A 15,987-nucleotide genomic window follows, 5' to 3' on the forward strand; every position below is an offset into this window, starting at 1 on the left:
ATCCCTTCCATGGTCGGCTATAGATATTTGGCCCAAAAAGCTATAGCCTGCTATAGAAGTCTATGATTCATGGAATAATTCTGGTGTCCTAATGTATTGCAGTCTTTAGATTTGCTATGGTCAGCGTAGATAATTCGCGTGCACATGTGTGTGTACGTGCATACGTGTGTTTGTGCATGCGCATGTATGCTGGTTAATGTGTGTCATGCTCTATATTGTAGCGTGTGCAACAGCAGCCGCTAGGCGGCTGCACATCGAGAGTCTCGTGCGCGGACTCGAAGAAGTGGCCCCGTGGCGTTCGAGAAGAAGCTGAAGTCTGCTGCTGTCACTCAGTGCTCTCTGGACCTGCTCTTCTGTGCTTATTAGGTCAACCCCCCTATTAAAACCAACCTTCTGGTTACGGGCCTGAACGGCTACGTGACACTGGTGGAGGTGAGGCCTTGAATTACATGACTCGGGCCTCTCGCAGCCGCTCATCGAGTCCCAACCGGCTTCCGCTTGTGTCGACACCCGTTCATCGCTGCAGCCGTCGCCTCCGAGGTCTGGCGCCGGAATTCGCTCCTCTACCTGAACCGACGCCAGCTGACCAGCAGTTCGAGACTTCTGTAATGGCACAGGCAAGTCAGCATCAGTTGCTGCTTCAGCAGCCTCGTACGCCCCCCAGTTTCCATGGCGCTACTGCGGAAGATGTCGACGACTGGATCGACCAGTTCGAGCGAGTGGCGCAATTCAATAAGTGGAGCTCTGCTCAGAAGCTGCGCAATGTATATTTCGCCCTTGAAGACTGCGCAAAAACGTGGTATGAGAATAGGGAAGCCAGTCTTCAAAGCTGGGATTCCTTTCGCCAGCAGCTGCGGGACACTTTTGCCAGCCATGACCGCCGTGATCGCGCACGCCGCCTCCTAGACGCTCGTGTGCAATTACCTAACGAGAGCGTGGCCATGTTCGCTGAGGACGTGACCCGTCTCTGCCGACGGGCTGATCCCGACATGACAGAATCAGCGAAGTTGCGGCACCTGATGCAGGGCGTAAAGGAACCCCTCTTCGCTGGTCTGGTTCGCAGTCCACCCCAAACCGTCGCGGACTTCATCAACGAAGCTACCCTCATTGAGCGAGCCCTGCAGCAACGATACCGGCGCACGGAGTCTGCCTGTCGTCAACCCTTCAGCAGTGTGGCCACATTGAACGGGTCCACTGAAGATCACTCTCTGCGTGAGCTGATACGCGAGGTAGTTCGCGAGGAGCTCCTCAAGTTCAATCTTGGATCGTCTAACCCGACTGCCGCGGCTGTCACCGAAGCCGTGCGTGAAGAAATCCGCCAGACATTTTCACCGCCTGAGTCACTGTTGGAGCCACGTTCTATGAAATACGCAGCGGCTCTTCGTCGGCCTGCAGTGCCTCCTGCGCAACAGCTTCGTTTCGAAGCACAGCCGCCGCCCACTCTGCAGTCACCGCTCTACCAACCTTCCTACCAGCCGCCAACCCAGCAGAGCCTCGTCATGCAGCCGTCCGCTCCTCAGCCACTATCCTACCAGCCTCCCTACCAGCCGCCATCCCAGCAAAGCCCCGTCATGCAGCAACCGGTTCGGAAGGCAGACGTCTGGCGCACTCCTCGCCAACGGCCGCTGTGCTACCACTGCGGAGAACCCGGCCACTTGTACCGTCGTTGTCCATACCGTGAACTCGGTCTTCGGGGTTTTGCTCGTGATTCCCCGCATCCCCGGGTCGGCGAACGCCCTCCAGAAATCGAAGAATATCTGGCAACCCGGGCAACCTCTTCGAGCGACAGTACACAGTCTTCCCCCGTGCGCTACTCGTCACCCGGCCGCCGTGAGTTTAATCATGTGTCGAGGCGCCGGTCGCCAAGCCCACACCGGGGAAACTGAAGGCGGCGACCTCAGGGGGGCAGGTTGCTGACGAACGGAATCGATGTCCCGAAGACCCTCCCGTGACGACTCAGCCCGATGCTGCGACTACGATGCCTCCGCCGCCCCATGAACCCGAAACTCCCAATCAACCTCAAGCTGATAACGTTGTTAGCGCCGACCTTTCCGTTCTCGTCGACGGACACCCAGTAACCGCTTTGGTAGACACCGGAGCAGACTTTTCAATAATAAGCAAGAATTTCGCAGATCGGCTCTCCAAGGTGAAAACTGAATGGCTGGGGCCGCAAATTCGTACTGCTGGCGGTCACCTTATGACGCCGATCGGACGATGCACTGCCCGAGTAACCATCGCCGATTCAGCCTTTGTAGCCGTTTTTGTTATCCTGCCGCACTGCTGCAAGGACCTCATACTCGGCATGGACTTTTTCCGTGAGCATGGGGCCATTATTAATATTCCTCGCCGTACTGTAACGTTTTCGACGCCTGCAACAATGACCGCTGACTCAGAACGACGCCACGCACCTTTACGCATCGTTGACGCGGATGTATCCATGCCGCCACGTTCGTCTGCTCTCGTCACAGTCAGGTGCGACGACCAGTCCTGTGCTGCCGGTGTTGCCGAACAGAACACAGAGCTTCTGTTACATCATGGAGTCTGTGTTGCACGCGGTATAGTTCATCTGACTAATGGCCTAGCTCACGTGCTGATTACGAACTTCGGAAACGAACGGCAACGCATCGCTAAAGGCACCACGGTAGCTTACTTTGAAGGTGTCGCAGAAACTGCCCACGACTGCTTTGTTCTTGAGACCAACACGTTTGCCAGCCAAACGCCCAACTTTGACCCTGATGTGAATCCCGCTCTATCACCGGCGGAGAAGGAAATACTCGTCGGGCTACTCTTTCAGTTCCAAGACTAGCTTCTCATCCGCCTCCGCGGTTAAACAGACGCCCTTGACCAAGCACCGCATAATAACCGACGACCGCACCCGACCAGTCCGACAGAACCCCTACCGAGTGTCACCGCGGGAACGCGAAGTCATTGCTCAACAGGTCGACGAGATGTTAAATGACGGTGTCATCCAGCCATCGAGGAGTCCCTGGGCTTCGCCTGTTGTCCTCGTTAAGAAGAAAGACGGAAGTTTAAGGTTCTGTGTGGACTACCGTAAGCTCAATCAAGTCACAAAAAAAGACGTCTACCCGCTGCCACGCATTGATGACTCATTAGACCGGTTGCGCCACGCGCGCTACTTTTCATCACTTGATCTTAAGAGCGGTTACTGGCAGATCGAAGTCGATGAACGCGATAGCGAGAAGACAGCGTTTGTCACGCCCGACGGACTTTATGAATTCAAAGTCCTACCTTTCGGATGGTGCTCCGCTCCAGCGACATTCCAGCAAATGATGGACGCAGTTCTATCTGGTCTTAAATGGCACATGTGTCTAGTCTACCTGGACGACGTTGTTGTGTTTTCACCAACATTCGAGGAACACCTCCAACGTCTCTCCGCTGTGCTACGGGCTATCAGATCTGCCGGCCTCACGTTAAAACCACAAAAGTGTCACTTTGGCTATGAAGAGCTCCTGTTCTTGGGCCACGTCGTCAGCCATCGAGGAGGTCGTCCCGACCCCGCTAAAACAGCAGCCGTCACCAAATTTCCTACTCCATGTAACAAGAAGACAGTTCGCCGTTTCTTGGGCCTCTGCGCCTATTACCGACGATTTATTGAAAACTTTTCACGCATTGCCGCTCCGTTGACACGTCTCACCCGGGATTATGTCACCTTCACCTGGACGGACGAACAGCAAAAGGCATTCGACGAGTTACGGCACCGCTTGCAGACAACACCTGTGCTTGCCCATTTCGATGCGAATGCCGAGACTCTGGTCCACACAGATGCCAGCAACGTGGGTCTAGGTGCTGTACTCGTCCAGTGGCAAGACGGTGCCGAGCGAGTTATCGCATATGCCAGCCGGACTTTGTCCCGTGCCGAATCGAACTATTCCACCACCGAAAAAGAATGTCTGGGCGGTGATGAAATTTCGACCCTATCTTTATGGCCGGCACTTTCGGGTTGTGAGTGACCACCACTCTCTGTGCTGGTTAATGAACTTGCGAGACCCCTCCGGACGCCTTGCACGATGGAGCTTACGGCTACAGGAGTTCGACATGACCATCGTGTATAAGTCTGGACGTCAGCACAACGACGCTGACTGCTTGTCCCGTTCACCTGTCGAGGCTGCGCGGGAAAACGAAGAACCAGACTTTCCCCTTATCGCAGCCGTCGACGCGCTCACTGTTTCGCAGCAGCAACGTAACGATCCGGCTCTCGCACCGCTTATCGATTTTCTGGAAGCGCGCACTACAGAACTTCCCCGTCTCTTCGCCAGAACGCATTCATCGTTCTGCATGCGAAACAATGTCTTATACAAGATCAACTTCGCTCCGACGGGAAGAGATTACCTCCTCGTCGTACCACAGTCTCTTTCCGAAGAAATCTTACAGGCATGTCATGACGAGCCCACCGCGGGTCACCTGGGGTATGCTCGAACTCTGGCCAGAATTAAGAAGAGTTATTACTGGCCAAACCTTGCTGCCGCAGTACGACATTACGTGAGAACATGCCATGATTGCCAGCGACGGAAAACACCGCCTGTGAAACCGGCCGGTTTACTGCATCCTGTTCAAGTGCCAAGATGCCCATTCGAACAAGTTGGCATGGATCTGTTGGGTACTTTTCCAATCTCTGATTCCGGCAACAGGTGGATAATTGTCGCTGCAGATTACCTCTAGCGTTACGCTGAAACGAAAGCCCTCCAGCGTGGTACGGCAATCGAGGCAGCGAAATTTTTCATCGAACGCATAGTCCTGAGGCACGGCGCCCCGACAGTTATAATAACGGACCGAGGCACTGCTTTCACTGCCAAGCTACTGGAATCTGTCATGCAGCTAAGCGGCACTACCCATCGCAGGTCAACCGCCTACCATCCACAAACTAATGGCTTGACAGAACGTCTGAACAAAACTCTCGCCGACATGATGTCCATGTACGTGGATGTTGAACATCGGTCTTGGGATGACGTTCTCCCGTACGTCACGTTTGCGTACAACACGGCGCAGCAGGAAACAACGCAAATGACGCCGTTCTCCTTATTGTATGGCCGCGAAGTTTCGACAATGCTCGAAGCCATGTTGCCCCACGACGGCCGTGACCTCGAAGTTGGCGCCGAGGAGTTCACTCAACGCGCAGAAGAAGCGCGACAGCTGGCGAGGGCACGCATCCGGAACCAGCAAGGCCGAGACGCCCAGCGTTACGATCACCGCCACCGTGTAGTGACTTTCGCACCGGGCGACAGAGTGTGGCTCTGGACTCCGATTCGACGTCGGGGACTATCTGAAAAACTTTTGAAGCAGTACTTTGGGCCATACAAAGTGCTCCGTCAGTTGAGCGACGTCACGTACGAAGTGCTTCCGGACAGCTTTTCTTCTACTCGTCGCCAGCAGAAATCCGAGGTTGTCCATATCGTGCGCATGAAGCCGTACTTTTCGCGAGAAAATTAGCGCACCGCCTAACGCATGATTCTTGCTTAATTTTTTTTTTCTCTCTGCATTCGAATTCATCAAGTTGACATTTATTTTTTTTAGAGAGGGGGGTAATGTAGCGTGTGCAACAGCAGCCGCTAGGCGGCTGCTCATCGAGTGTCTCGTGCGCGGACTCGAAGAAGTGGCCCCGTGGCGTTCGAGAAGCTGAAGTCTGCTGCTGTCACTCAGTGCTCTCTGGACCTGCTCTTCTGTGCTTATTAGGTCAACCCCCCTATTAAAACCAACCTTCTGGTTACGGGCCTGAACGGGTACGTGACAATATCTTCAGAAGTTTTTTTTTTTTTTTTCAATTCGATGCCTAAAGAACTGAAATTTGGCCAGCAGTCCCCACAATTAAAACCACTGTGGGTCGTAGGTACTCACCGCAGGCGGACTTTCGTGCGGGGGCAGTGCTCCCACCAGTTATACCAAGATTGGGACACAATCCAATTGTCGTACAGAATGCCTACTGGTCTTGAATGCGCGTGTGCAATAAATAAATAAATATATAAACGGTTCCTCTCTGCATACAGCACACAGTTCTTAGTCAAATTAGAGGACGAGTCGGTAGAGGGAATCGAACCGACAACATATGTACCTTCATAGAAGAATGTGTGACTATTGCTCTATAGCTCGTTGTATATACAGTATTCTGTAGCCAGCTAAAACGGGTTATATGGCTTGCAGCCTGCAGCTTTAGAGGCATTGACATTTCTATAGACGGCTAAAGATAACTTTATGGCTAGTTCATAGCTTCAGGAGCATGCACATTTCTGTCGCCAGCTAAAGCAGCTCATATGACTTGCATTCTATAGCTTTAGAGGCATTTTCATTTCTATAACAGCTAAAGGCAGCTGCATGACTGCCAGTCTATAGCTTTATGAGCATACACTTTTCTATAGCCATCTTAACTAGTTTGTATGGTTCATAAGCCATAGGCACAGTGGTATAGAATTTTTTATAGCTGCCTATTGATATTCCTGTAGCACTTTGGGGCTGACTATAAAAGTTCATAGATAGGCATAGCTGACATTAAGGTTTCCATTGAAGTACATAGACCATTTTATATGGGAAGCTAGTAGCACTCATGAAGTATTTATATTAAACATTTGCATTGAAAAAAAAATCATTTTATGCATTACGGTAAGATATATACTATTTTAGGGCTGTACCGCATTTAAGGTTTTCACAAGTATTTGTCAGATTTTCCCAAGATTTTTTTTCCTTTCTATTATGCGTTTCGTATTTTTCAGGTGGAATGCTTATTTTATCTAAATGAGTGGTTAAAATCTTTTCTAATCGTTTTGAAATATGCATGGCTTATTCAATAGAATACCGACACGTTTTATAAGCAATATTTTGAACTGAAAAACAGGGAATTATGTAGAGAGAGCATTTAAATATCAAACACCTACTCTTTCAGGCTAAACATAAGAGCTAATCGATTGACAGGTTGTATCGACATGAAACTACTTTCAACTTTTTAGTTGCAATACCACAGATATCCCTACGCTTCGGTGTGCTCGAGGGCCTAGTATAGCTTGCAGAGCTTTTTTAGTCTCATTCTACAGGATATTGATTACGTGTATTTTGCCATCTTCTTACGAGTATATCGAGAGTTGCGTTAATTGCGACTGCAATTCTGTTGAACAGATCCAATATTTTGTTTTGATACCTGATTTTAAATTTGCGGATTGTAATTATCTTTAGGTGGCATGTATTATAGTAACCTTTCCAAATTATATTTGCAAGCATATAGAGAATGAGAATATATTATTAGCACACCTGTCCGTTATTGCTGTCGTTTCAAACTGTGGGAGGGAAAGAAACTTTCCGAGGCATTCCACATATATCTTGTTTCGATTCATATTTCAGAAAAACATTAATTAAATTTGATTTCGAATAAAAAATTATCGGCATCGGTGTTGCGTTGTCCTTCCGCATTTTGCAAGAAAAGCTTTTAAAAACATCAGCTCTGCTTACCGTGAAGCGAAGGGACAATTCCGCTAGAAACAACTTCTTCATCGTATAGGCACTGAAAAATAAGCGTAAAGAAGGGTTGAATTAATCATCACGATGGAATAAGCTAAGCTATTTATGGTATTTACTGGAAACGAGATCCCTTGACTGCGTCTGAATACCCCCCACAAATTCATGTGTCCTTCGGAGATGCGGTACTCGGGTACAAATTTACTAGCGAAAGATATTAGTCACGCCAGAGTTGCTTTGGCGAAATAAGGTCAACCGCGATGCTGACCAGACCTTTGCCTTTTGTTGTTCAGGTGCTCGAGCTCAGCGGTGGTCTTGCTGGCCCTGCTGGTTGGTCATAGCCACCGCGTCGGTTGGATTCATCGCCTTCAAAGCTTCCGTAATCCTGCACGCTCGGATTAGTCTACTTGTTTTATTGTCATCTCCTCATTCATGTCAGCATGGCGTTCCGACCTCTGACGTCATCTTTTGCCCATGCTGTAAACCTGTCCAAGACAGCTGCACTTCAGTCATAAAGAAATATACCTACGTAAGTAACGATGTGACAACTCTCCAGGCGGTGAAGCCATATGTGCGTTCACTTAACATCGAAGGTATGCTGTTTATCAACGTCCACCTGGTTGCATCCATGCGTCCCATTTTCATATAGATGTTGGTGCTTTGCCTGTCATAAGCTGCCGGTTGCGCCCACCTGACCGCCAATTTTACCGCCTAGCTACCTTTTTCCGGTAAGCGATTTTAAAGCCGTAGCTTTTTTTTTTGAAGGTATGAACTTTTATTAAAACGAAATACAAATCAGTCATAAAGGCATAAAATGTTTTTACAGTAGGAGGTTCCAAAGTAAGACTGTCTGGGGACCTCCCATCAGGGATACATGAGTATAAATAAGCAAATGTGGCAGATGATCTGGAAAAAGATATAATCTAATTGAAACCCATTAGTAAAATTTGGGGAATGAATAGGCTACACAATAGTTACCAACGTAAGTTTAAAAACAAGCATTATGATAAACACAAAAGAAATCAGACACAGAATGGGCAATGGAAGGATGCAAAGATAACAAAAACAGAAGCGGATAGAGATAAGAATATTAACAATGACAAACAGTTTGACCGTTTGCTTTCGGAGTGGGCAACAGAAAGTGCGATTAAGGCAACCTTAGGTAAGGTATGAAGCTGAGTTGTTTGATAAGAGACGCATTTTCAGTAGAGTGTAGAAAGCTGGTTGCGAACGTGCTGATTTAACTTCTTGCGGTGATGAATTCCAATTTTTTTTATTGCGGAGAGAAAAGTGGATTGTTTTCCGTAATTTGTGTTGAATTTTGGCACTAGCATATTGCTTTGTTCAGAGAATCGAATGTCATTACTCTTAGCGAGGAAATATTCAGAGAAACAGAGAAGTTGGCATTTAGCAATGCGAGCGCGGTAAATTAAAAGGCCTAACCTAAGATTAAAGATGCATTTCTAGGGAAGAATGTTTAGATCTGAGTAAAGGCGTGAAGCAGAGGCTGTGTAACGGCCTAAAGATATAATTCGAAGTGCTTGGTTTTGAAGATGAGAAATACATGATAAATGGTATGAATATACATTACTCTATGATAATATGCAATATTTGAGGTTGCCGTTAATGACGGCATATTATAGTAATAACAGAACATGGCGTTGAAAAAAATGTCTAGTTATTATCACCCTTATTCCAAATGAGATTTTTTTACAGATCGATTTGGTGTGTAAATTAAACTTTAGATCACAATCGAGCGTGATGCCGAGAAATGTAACGGATTCGGAGACAGAGATATGATCCTCCAGACAAATGTGTGGCTTCATGATCATTTGCATTCGAGGAGTGCAGAATATCATGAAGATGGGTTTTGTCGGGTTAAGTTGTAGCGTTTTATCTTGATCCCATAAAATAATATTCTGTATGTCTATGTTTATTTGTATATTAGGCGTGTGAGATTACTACCCTGAGTGAATATATTTGTATCATCTACGAAAAGTATACACTTAGTGTTAGGGACGAAGGCAAGTCATTGATGTAAGTAAGAAAAAGAAGTGAACTTAATTGGAGCCTTGTGGCAATCATAAATTTATAGTTACAAGGTTAGAGAGAGTTTCTTGCAAGCGGTCAATTTGTGCATGGTTAGTAAGATAACTATGTAAAAGAGCTAAAGCAGTTCCAACAGATGCCAAGGGATTCTAATTTGGTGTACAGTATTGTGCTGTGAAGAGTGTCAAATGCTTTAGTGAAATCTAAGAAAACAGCGCCGGAAAGAAAGCCATTATCTATATATTGTTTAATTCTGTCTGTGAATTCGATTAAAACCAGCTTTGTGGAGTAATTAGGGCGGAACCCAAATTGCTCATCTGCTAACAGTTTGAACTTAAGAAGGCAGTTACGATCACGATTACGGTTAGCTTTTCTATTATTTTAATAAAAAAAGTACTATAATAATGAGAAAATAACTAGTTACGCATACTTTCTTGCCTTTTTTGAGGATCGGTATCACTTTACCCTTTTAAGTTGAGCGGGAAAAACACCAGTCCTAAATACTAGATTAATTATGTGACATTTGGCAGCTCAAGACCAACCAGCTTTATTTTGAAAGACGGAATTCCATCCACTCCAGGAGTAGTATGTTTTTTGGCGGGAAATTATCTGAAACACTTCGTCTGGTGAAGTAGCGCGTAAGCAGAGTGAATGAGGGCATCGACTTGGGCCACAGAAGCTGCTTGGAGGCAAGGAACTGCGGCGCAAGAAAAAGAAGTTAAATGCATTGACAATGTCGGATTGATTAGTTAAATTACTATCGCCATCGGAAACTTTTGTTATGCTTATTTTATTTTCAGCTCGGCTCAAAAATGTTTCGTTTCCCAATTTTTACGAGTGTCAGTTCCATTTCTAAGTATCTCATTTTGATAGCATTCTTGTTTAGAGCGTATAAGTGCTGCGGAGAAAATATGTGAGTATTTTTGAAAGCGCTGTTCTAGGTGAAAGTTAAATGGCTGTGTCCTAACCTTTCTGAGAAGATTAATTTTTTTTATACAGTTGAGAAGACTATTGGTGATCCATGCGTTCCGCAGAACTGAATATCAATGAGTGATGCGAATTGTTGGTGTGCATGAGCTAATCAATTCTTTGAGTTTGACGGAAAATTTGCTGAAAAATGACTCTGTTATCAGCAGGAATGTTACAACAAAAATATCCCGCTTTTCCCGCTTTTCATTGGGTCAATCGAAGTGTAACGTCAAAGGCCGCGAATTTCAAACGAGACCAACTGTACTTCGATGAGTATTCACCTAACTAATTAGAGGGTTGGTGAGGTAGGACACTGAGTGAGTCTCGGTTGATTTAGTTAATTATCCAAACAGGCTAATTCACTAAACTGTACTAATGTGTACCTCGTCAGTAGCCAGCAGTAACTAATATTAACTAGTCATTGCAACTTTTAATAAGTCCTTAGTCATGACTAAATAGTCATGAGTAATGACAGATGACAGAATTTGACGTCTCAATTGGCTGTGTCTAATAACCGGAAGTGTTAATGACTTCACATCCGGTCATGACGTCATGACACGGGAGACGAAGGGCTCCTTTTTGGTGGAAATAAAGTTTTCATTCATTGAATCCTTAATTCACGCATATATCAAGCTTACCCCGCCGGGCGTCGATCGAAGCGGATCCGTGCGGCGTGTTTCATTTGGCGTTTGCTCGAACGCCGCACCAAAGAGCATATAGAAATAGACACTATAAGTAATTGGTTCACAGGAAGGGAAAGGCGCAGTAACTGTCACACTTTGCTCTGTGGACACCCGAACCGCGCCGTAAGGGAAGGGAGGAAGGTGGGAATGAAAGTGGAAAGAGAGAAAGAGGAGCCGTAGTGGAGGGCTACGGAGTAATTTCGACCACCTGGGGATCTTTAACGTGCGCTGACATCGCACAGCACACGGACGCCACTTCGTTTCGCCTCCATCAAAAAAAAAAAAAAAAAAAAAAAAAAAAAAAAATAGACACTATGCTTCCGCTTTGAAGCACTTTAGTGAGACAAAGGGCCCCCTGAATTTTTTTTATTTGATTTTTATTTGTCTTGATGACATAAATATGGAGTATGTGAATAAATTTCTACACAAGGTGGCCCAAAGACAAAAAAACGGGAGGGGGCCTCTTTTGATTAACGATGATATTATGGCAAGCCAAAGATGCATACGTGTGCCCGGGAGGAGGCCTGAGCCGAAACGAAGAGGCGTCCGTGTGCTGTGCGATGTCAGCCCACGTTAAAGATCCCCAGGTGGTCGAAATTACTCCGTAACCCTCCGCTACAGCTCCCCTTTCTCTCTTTCTATTTTAAGTCCCACCTTAATTACTCCCTTCTCTTACGGCGCGGTTCAGGTGTCCACAGACAAAAGTGTGACAGATACTGCGCCTTTCCATTCCTGTGAACCAATTATTATTATTATTGCTTTTGATTAAGTGCAACATTTAAGCGCGAATATAAGGCAGTAGAACAAGATAGGTGCACAGAGAGGACTTAAATCGTGAAAAGAAAGCAAATGGAAGGAATGTATGAACAAAGGTCGGTACAAGCAGATACGTAAAGAAATTATAGAAACAATAGTAAACAATAACAAAAAACTAATCAATACTATTGGCAAGGAATGCCTAAAGAGGGAAAGAATGTTATCATTATTACAGAAAAACTACGATATAAAATAATATGAATACATATTTGTCAAAAGAGAGCACAATATATCGGACACTAATCACCAGCAATAAAAAAAGAAAAAGGAAAATGATTCACAGTGGTAACGCATTTAATAAATAGCTCTTCAATGATTGATGAAATGATCGTGATGTGCATGTAAAGTGAAGAGAAGTGGTGGGTAAGGAATTCCGGATGAGTATCGCTGAAAAGAACACTATAACTGCTTACCGGAATTACTACGAATTTTTGGAAGTGGGTTGGAAATTTATGAAAATTTGTTATGTTTGACTGGAGAAGGGTGCCAATGAAATCTAATTTGCGTTCATTATTACGAATGCAACATATAAGCAAGGATAAATTAGCCTTAAGTTGAAAGTCGAGAGGAAGAATATTTAGGTTAACGTGTCCTTGGAAAGTAGTCGATCTGAATGGGGCAAAAGTGATTCTACGGATGGCGTGATTTTGCAAATCACGAAAGCATGAAAGTTGAGTGTTTTAAGTATTTCCCGACGATTATAAGTAATAAGTTAGATGGCTATGTACGAAGGAATAAGAAAGAGAGCGAAGAATATGCAGCTGAAAAGAATGACGTGTTCTAATTATTAAGTGAATTCGAAATGAACATTTAGAAATTATATACCCAATACAACTGTTTCCTTTTGCCTTCAGAAATAACTTACGGGATTCTTGGGCTACGGACGTGTTATCATTTCCAATGCTTATTGAGCATATTTTGTAGACGTACCATAGAATAGGAGCCGTGAGGATATATACCCTGCAGCCATTCACTTGTGCGCAGACTTCTCCGGAAGTGCAAGCGCATTATTTCCAAAGCGCAATTTTAAGGCGAAAGCCTTTAATGGCTTTCGCGGCGTTCGGCCAATCAGAACGCTGCTTTTGCGGCGTTCTGATTGGCCGAGGTGGGATGCGTCCCTGCCAGCTGCAATGCCACACTTGAACGCCCGCAAAGGAACGCTACGCGATAGGAGTAATGGTGTACCATCCAAACGCACACTTGCCGGAGAAATTGTGATACTGCGCCTTTCCTTTACTGTAAACCAATTATAATTATATGTAGCACTGCAACGAATACCGACAAGAGGGTAACAATGGGAGGCAAATTATAGGATAGGAAGGGTAGGCTTTCACCATTCTCCTCTTAAGGGACATCTAAGAGACCCTCTAATTTTTTCAAAAGTCACTCTTAACACCTTCCGCTAAAAGCACAAAATTTAGTATCCGTGGCTTACCCGTTTAGTAAAACAAAGCTTTTATATGGCGCTCCTCGAACTGTCTAATGCTCATTTGAAATTATTTTGTGACGGCTGTTAACCACTCTATATGCATGATGCATGCAATTCGGCCAGATTAGAAATGGCGGCTTTACTTGACGTGTTCTTTCTGGTTTGGTTTGGTTTGTGGGGTTTAACGTCCGAAGGCGACTCAGGCCTAAGACAGGCGCTGGAGTGGAGGACTTTGGAAATTTCGACGACCTGATGTTCATGAACCTGCACTGACAGCACGCGATACACGGGCGCCTTGGTTTAAGACTACATCGAAAAGCCGCCGCCGCGGCCGGGATTCAATCCCGAATCCTTGGGCATAGGAGCAGAGCAATTAATCTCATTCCTGAAACATGCTTGTTGTGATTTGAAAAGCACTGGTGCTGCTCAGGGCCTGCATTTTTGATCCCGTATACTGGTATTTGTCGCGTAGAGTAGGCTCTCAGTAATACTAACGAGAACTGTTGTGACCTTTACTTCCTGTCGCGAACAGCGCAGAGCTAAAGCCTTATTGCTTTTATTTTTAACGCTCACACTAATCTAAGGAATGCCAAGAATAAATTCTGCTCTTTTTTTCTGCCATTTTCCAGCCACCAGGCACGGCTTTATCTTATTGCCCATCGCACAAGATGCCTCGAGACGTATCTCGAATGATAGCAGCCACTCGTCTCTGCTTCCACACTGTTCTAGATTGCAACAGGCTCCAAGCTTCCAGTTCCAGGTTTTAGCTTATTTTTTTTCCTGTTGCTCTTAGCAATATTACGATTTTTATGTGACCTAATATTTTTCTCTGCAATTCTTATGTAAACAAGAAAAAAGAAACTTTATGTATGGAACCATGGACTTTTATTCTGTGCAACTGAGAAATGCAGCTCAATGACGGCAAAATGTACAATAATAACAACTCTGATCGCAATATTAGAACCTCCATGAACTAATGCTTTGCTTAGATCTAGATTATTCAAGAAGGTTGGCCGTATTTCCAGTGAAATTGCTGCGATCCGCAACTGCATTAATGCGTAAGCATTTTATCACCCTGTAGGCGGGTTTCGCATGGAAATGACTTTGTCGGCGGTGTAGAAGAAAAACTAGTTGGTATATTAGAAAAAGAATAATACCATCAAATAAAGCGTCACATAAAGTTTTGTAAGTGACAAAGTGGGTTATGTGGGTTAATAAAGCAATTAATTAAAGACCATTAAGTGTGTAATTGGGAGCCAAACGGCTGTCAGCCTACATCCGGTTTCGGTTTGGAGCTTCCGGTAGCGCGTCTCAGTGGATTCCACGCGTCTCATTGGAACGCCCCTTGTTCCTTTGAAAGCATCAAAGTTCACCGGCAGTTTATAATGGGTTTGTAGGAAAAGTGTAGTATCTGCCACTCGCGGAATCCTACTGACACATCTTGCCAACAATACTGCAACCCTCCGGCCAATTTGTCCGGTGCAGATTCTGTAGTCATCACGGAAGATTTTACATCTATTTGTATGGCATGCGTAGAAATGAAATATTAAATCCCTTTTGCTCCACTATAAATACTCTAGCTGAGTATTTTATTAAGCAACGCTAGATCAGTGTCGAAATTATTCCTATCGAAAAAGCTAAAGCACGCGCCAAAAAACTCGGAGGATGAAATTACCGGTTTGACCAGTCGCACAGGCGCTAGCGGCAATGCAGTATATCGGGCTCTATATGTATGCTTTTCTATGCTTCAGTGTGGATGCTGAAAGGAAATCAGCTGCAATTCTGAAGAGACCTTTGCTTTTTGTTGTTCAGGTCTGTTATACATTATACGTAAAGTTTGTTAACAGAAGTCTTATTTTGCCGAGCCGATTCGCCCATTTATATATCAGGTAAAAAAAAGCTTCGTTTTTTTGCGTACTGTTACTTTTCAGCGACGCTGAGTCAAACCCTGAACCAAATATTGGTGATATATATGCTCGCAACTATTTTTGAAGCACATACTGCAATTTTGCATGACAGTATGTGCTTCATATTGCCTTGAAGTTTGAAGCAGATACTCCAAGGTAATACTCGTAAATGCAAAGATGCTAAATAACACAGAGAGGTTTATAAAAAATGTCTGCTCTCGTTGTACATTCTTAAAATTGAAAGGCGCAAAATCATAGGACAAACAACAAGGAGATGACGGGCACGCCGTCTTGTTTTTGTCCTCTGTTTTTCGCGCTGTTACATATTAAGAATGCACTGTAACCAACTAGCCCAATAGCAACATCTCACTTGGTACAGTGGTGAGCAGCCTTGTCTAGAGCGCGCCGAGAGTGCTCAGCGGAGCAAGTCAGCGGCATCAAAGGTTAGGCCCTAGGTTCCAGTTATGCGTGTCGTTGGGAGGCATATTCGTGGATTCTCTGCCTCATTTCCGCTCAGTGCTTGAGCTACATGCTGTCAGGTACACGATTAATGATATGCAACAGCAGACAGAAACCAATACGTTTCGAGCGGACCACGAAACGGCTAGGCAAGCAGTAAGGTAGGCTTGAAAATCAATATGCAATATGAAAATCAATATGACTAAGGTAATGTTCA

The sequence above is a fragment of the Amblyomma maculatum genome, chromosome 5 (assembly GCF_055883805.1).
Source record: "Amblyomma maculatum isolate TAMU_Amacu chromosome 5, ASM5588380v1, whole genome shotgun sequence".
Lineage (NCBI taxonomy): Eukaryota > Metazoa > Arthropoda > Arachnida > Ixodida > Ixodidae > Amblyomma > Amblyomma maculatum.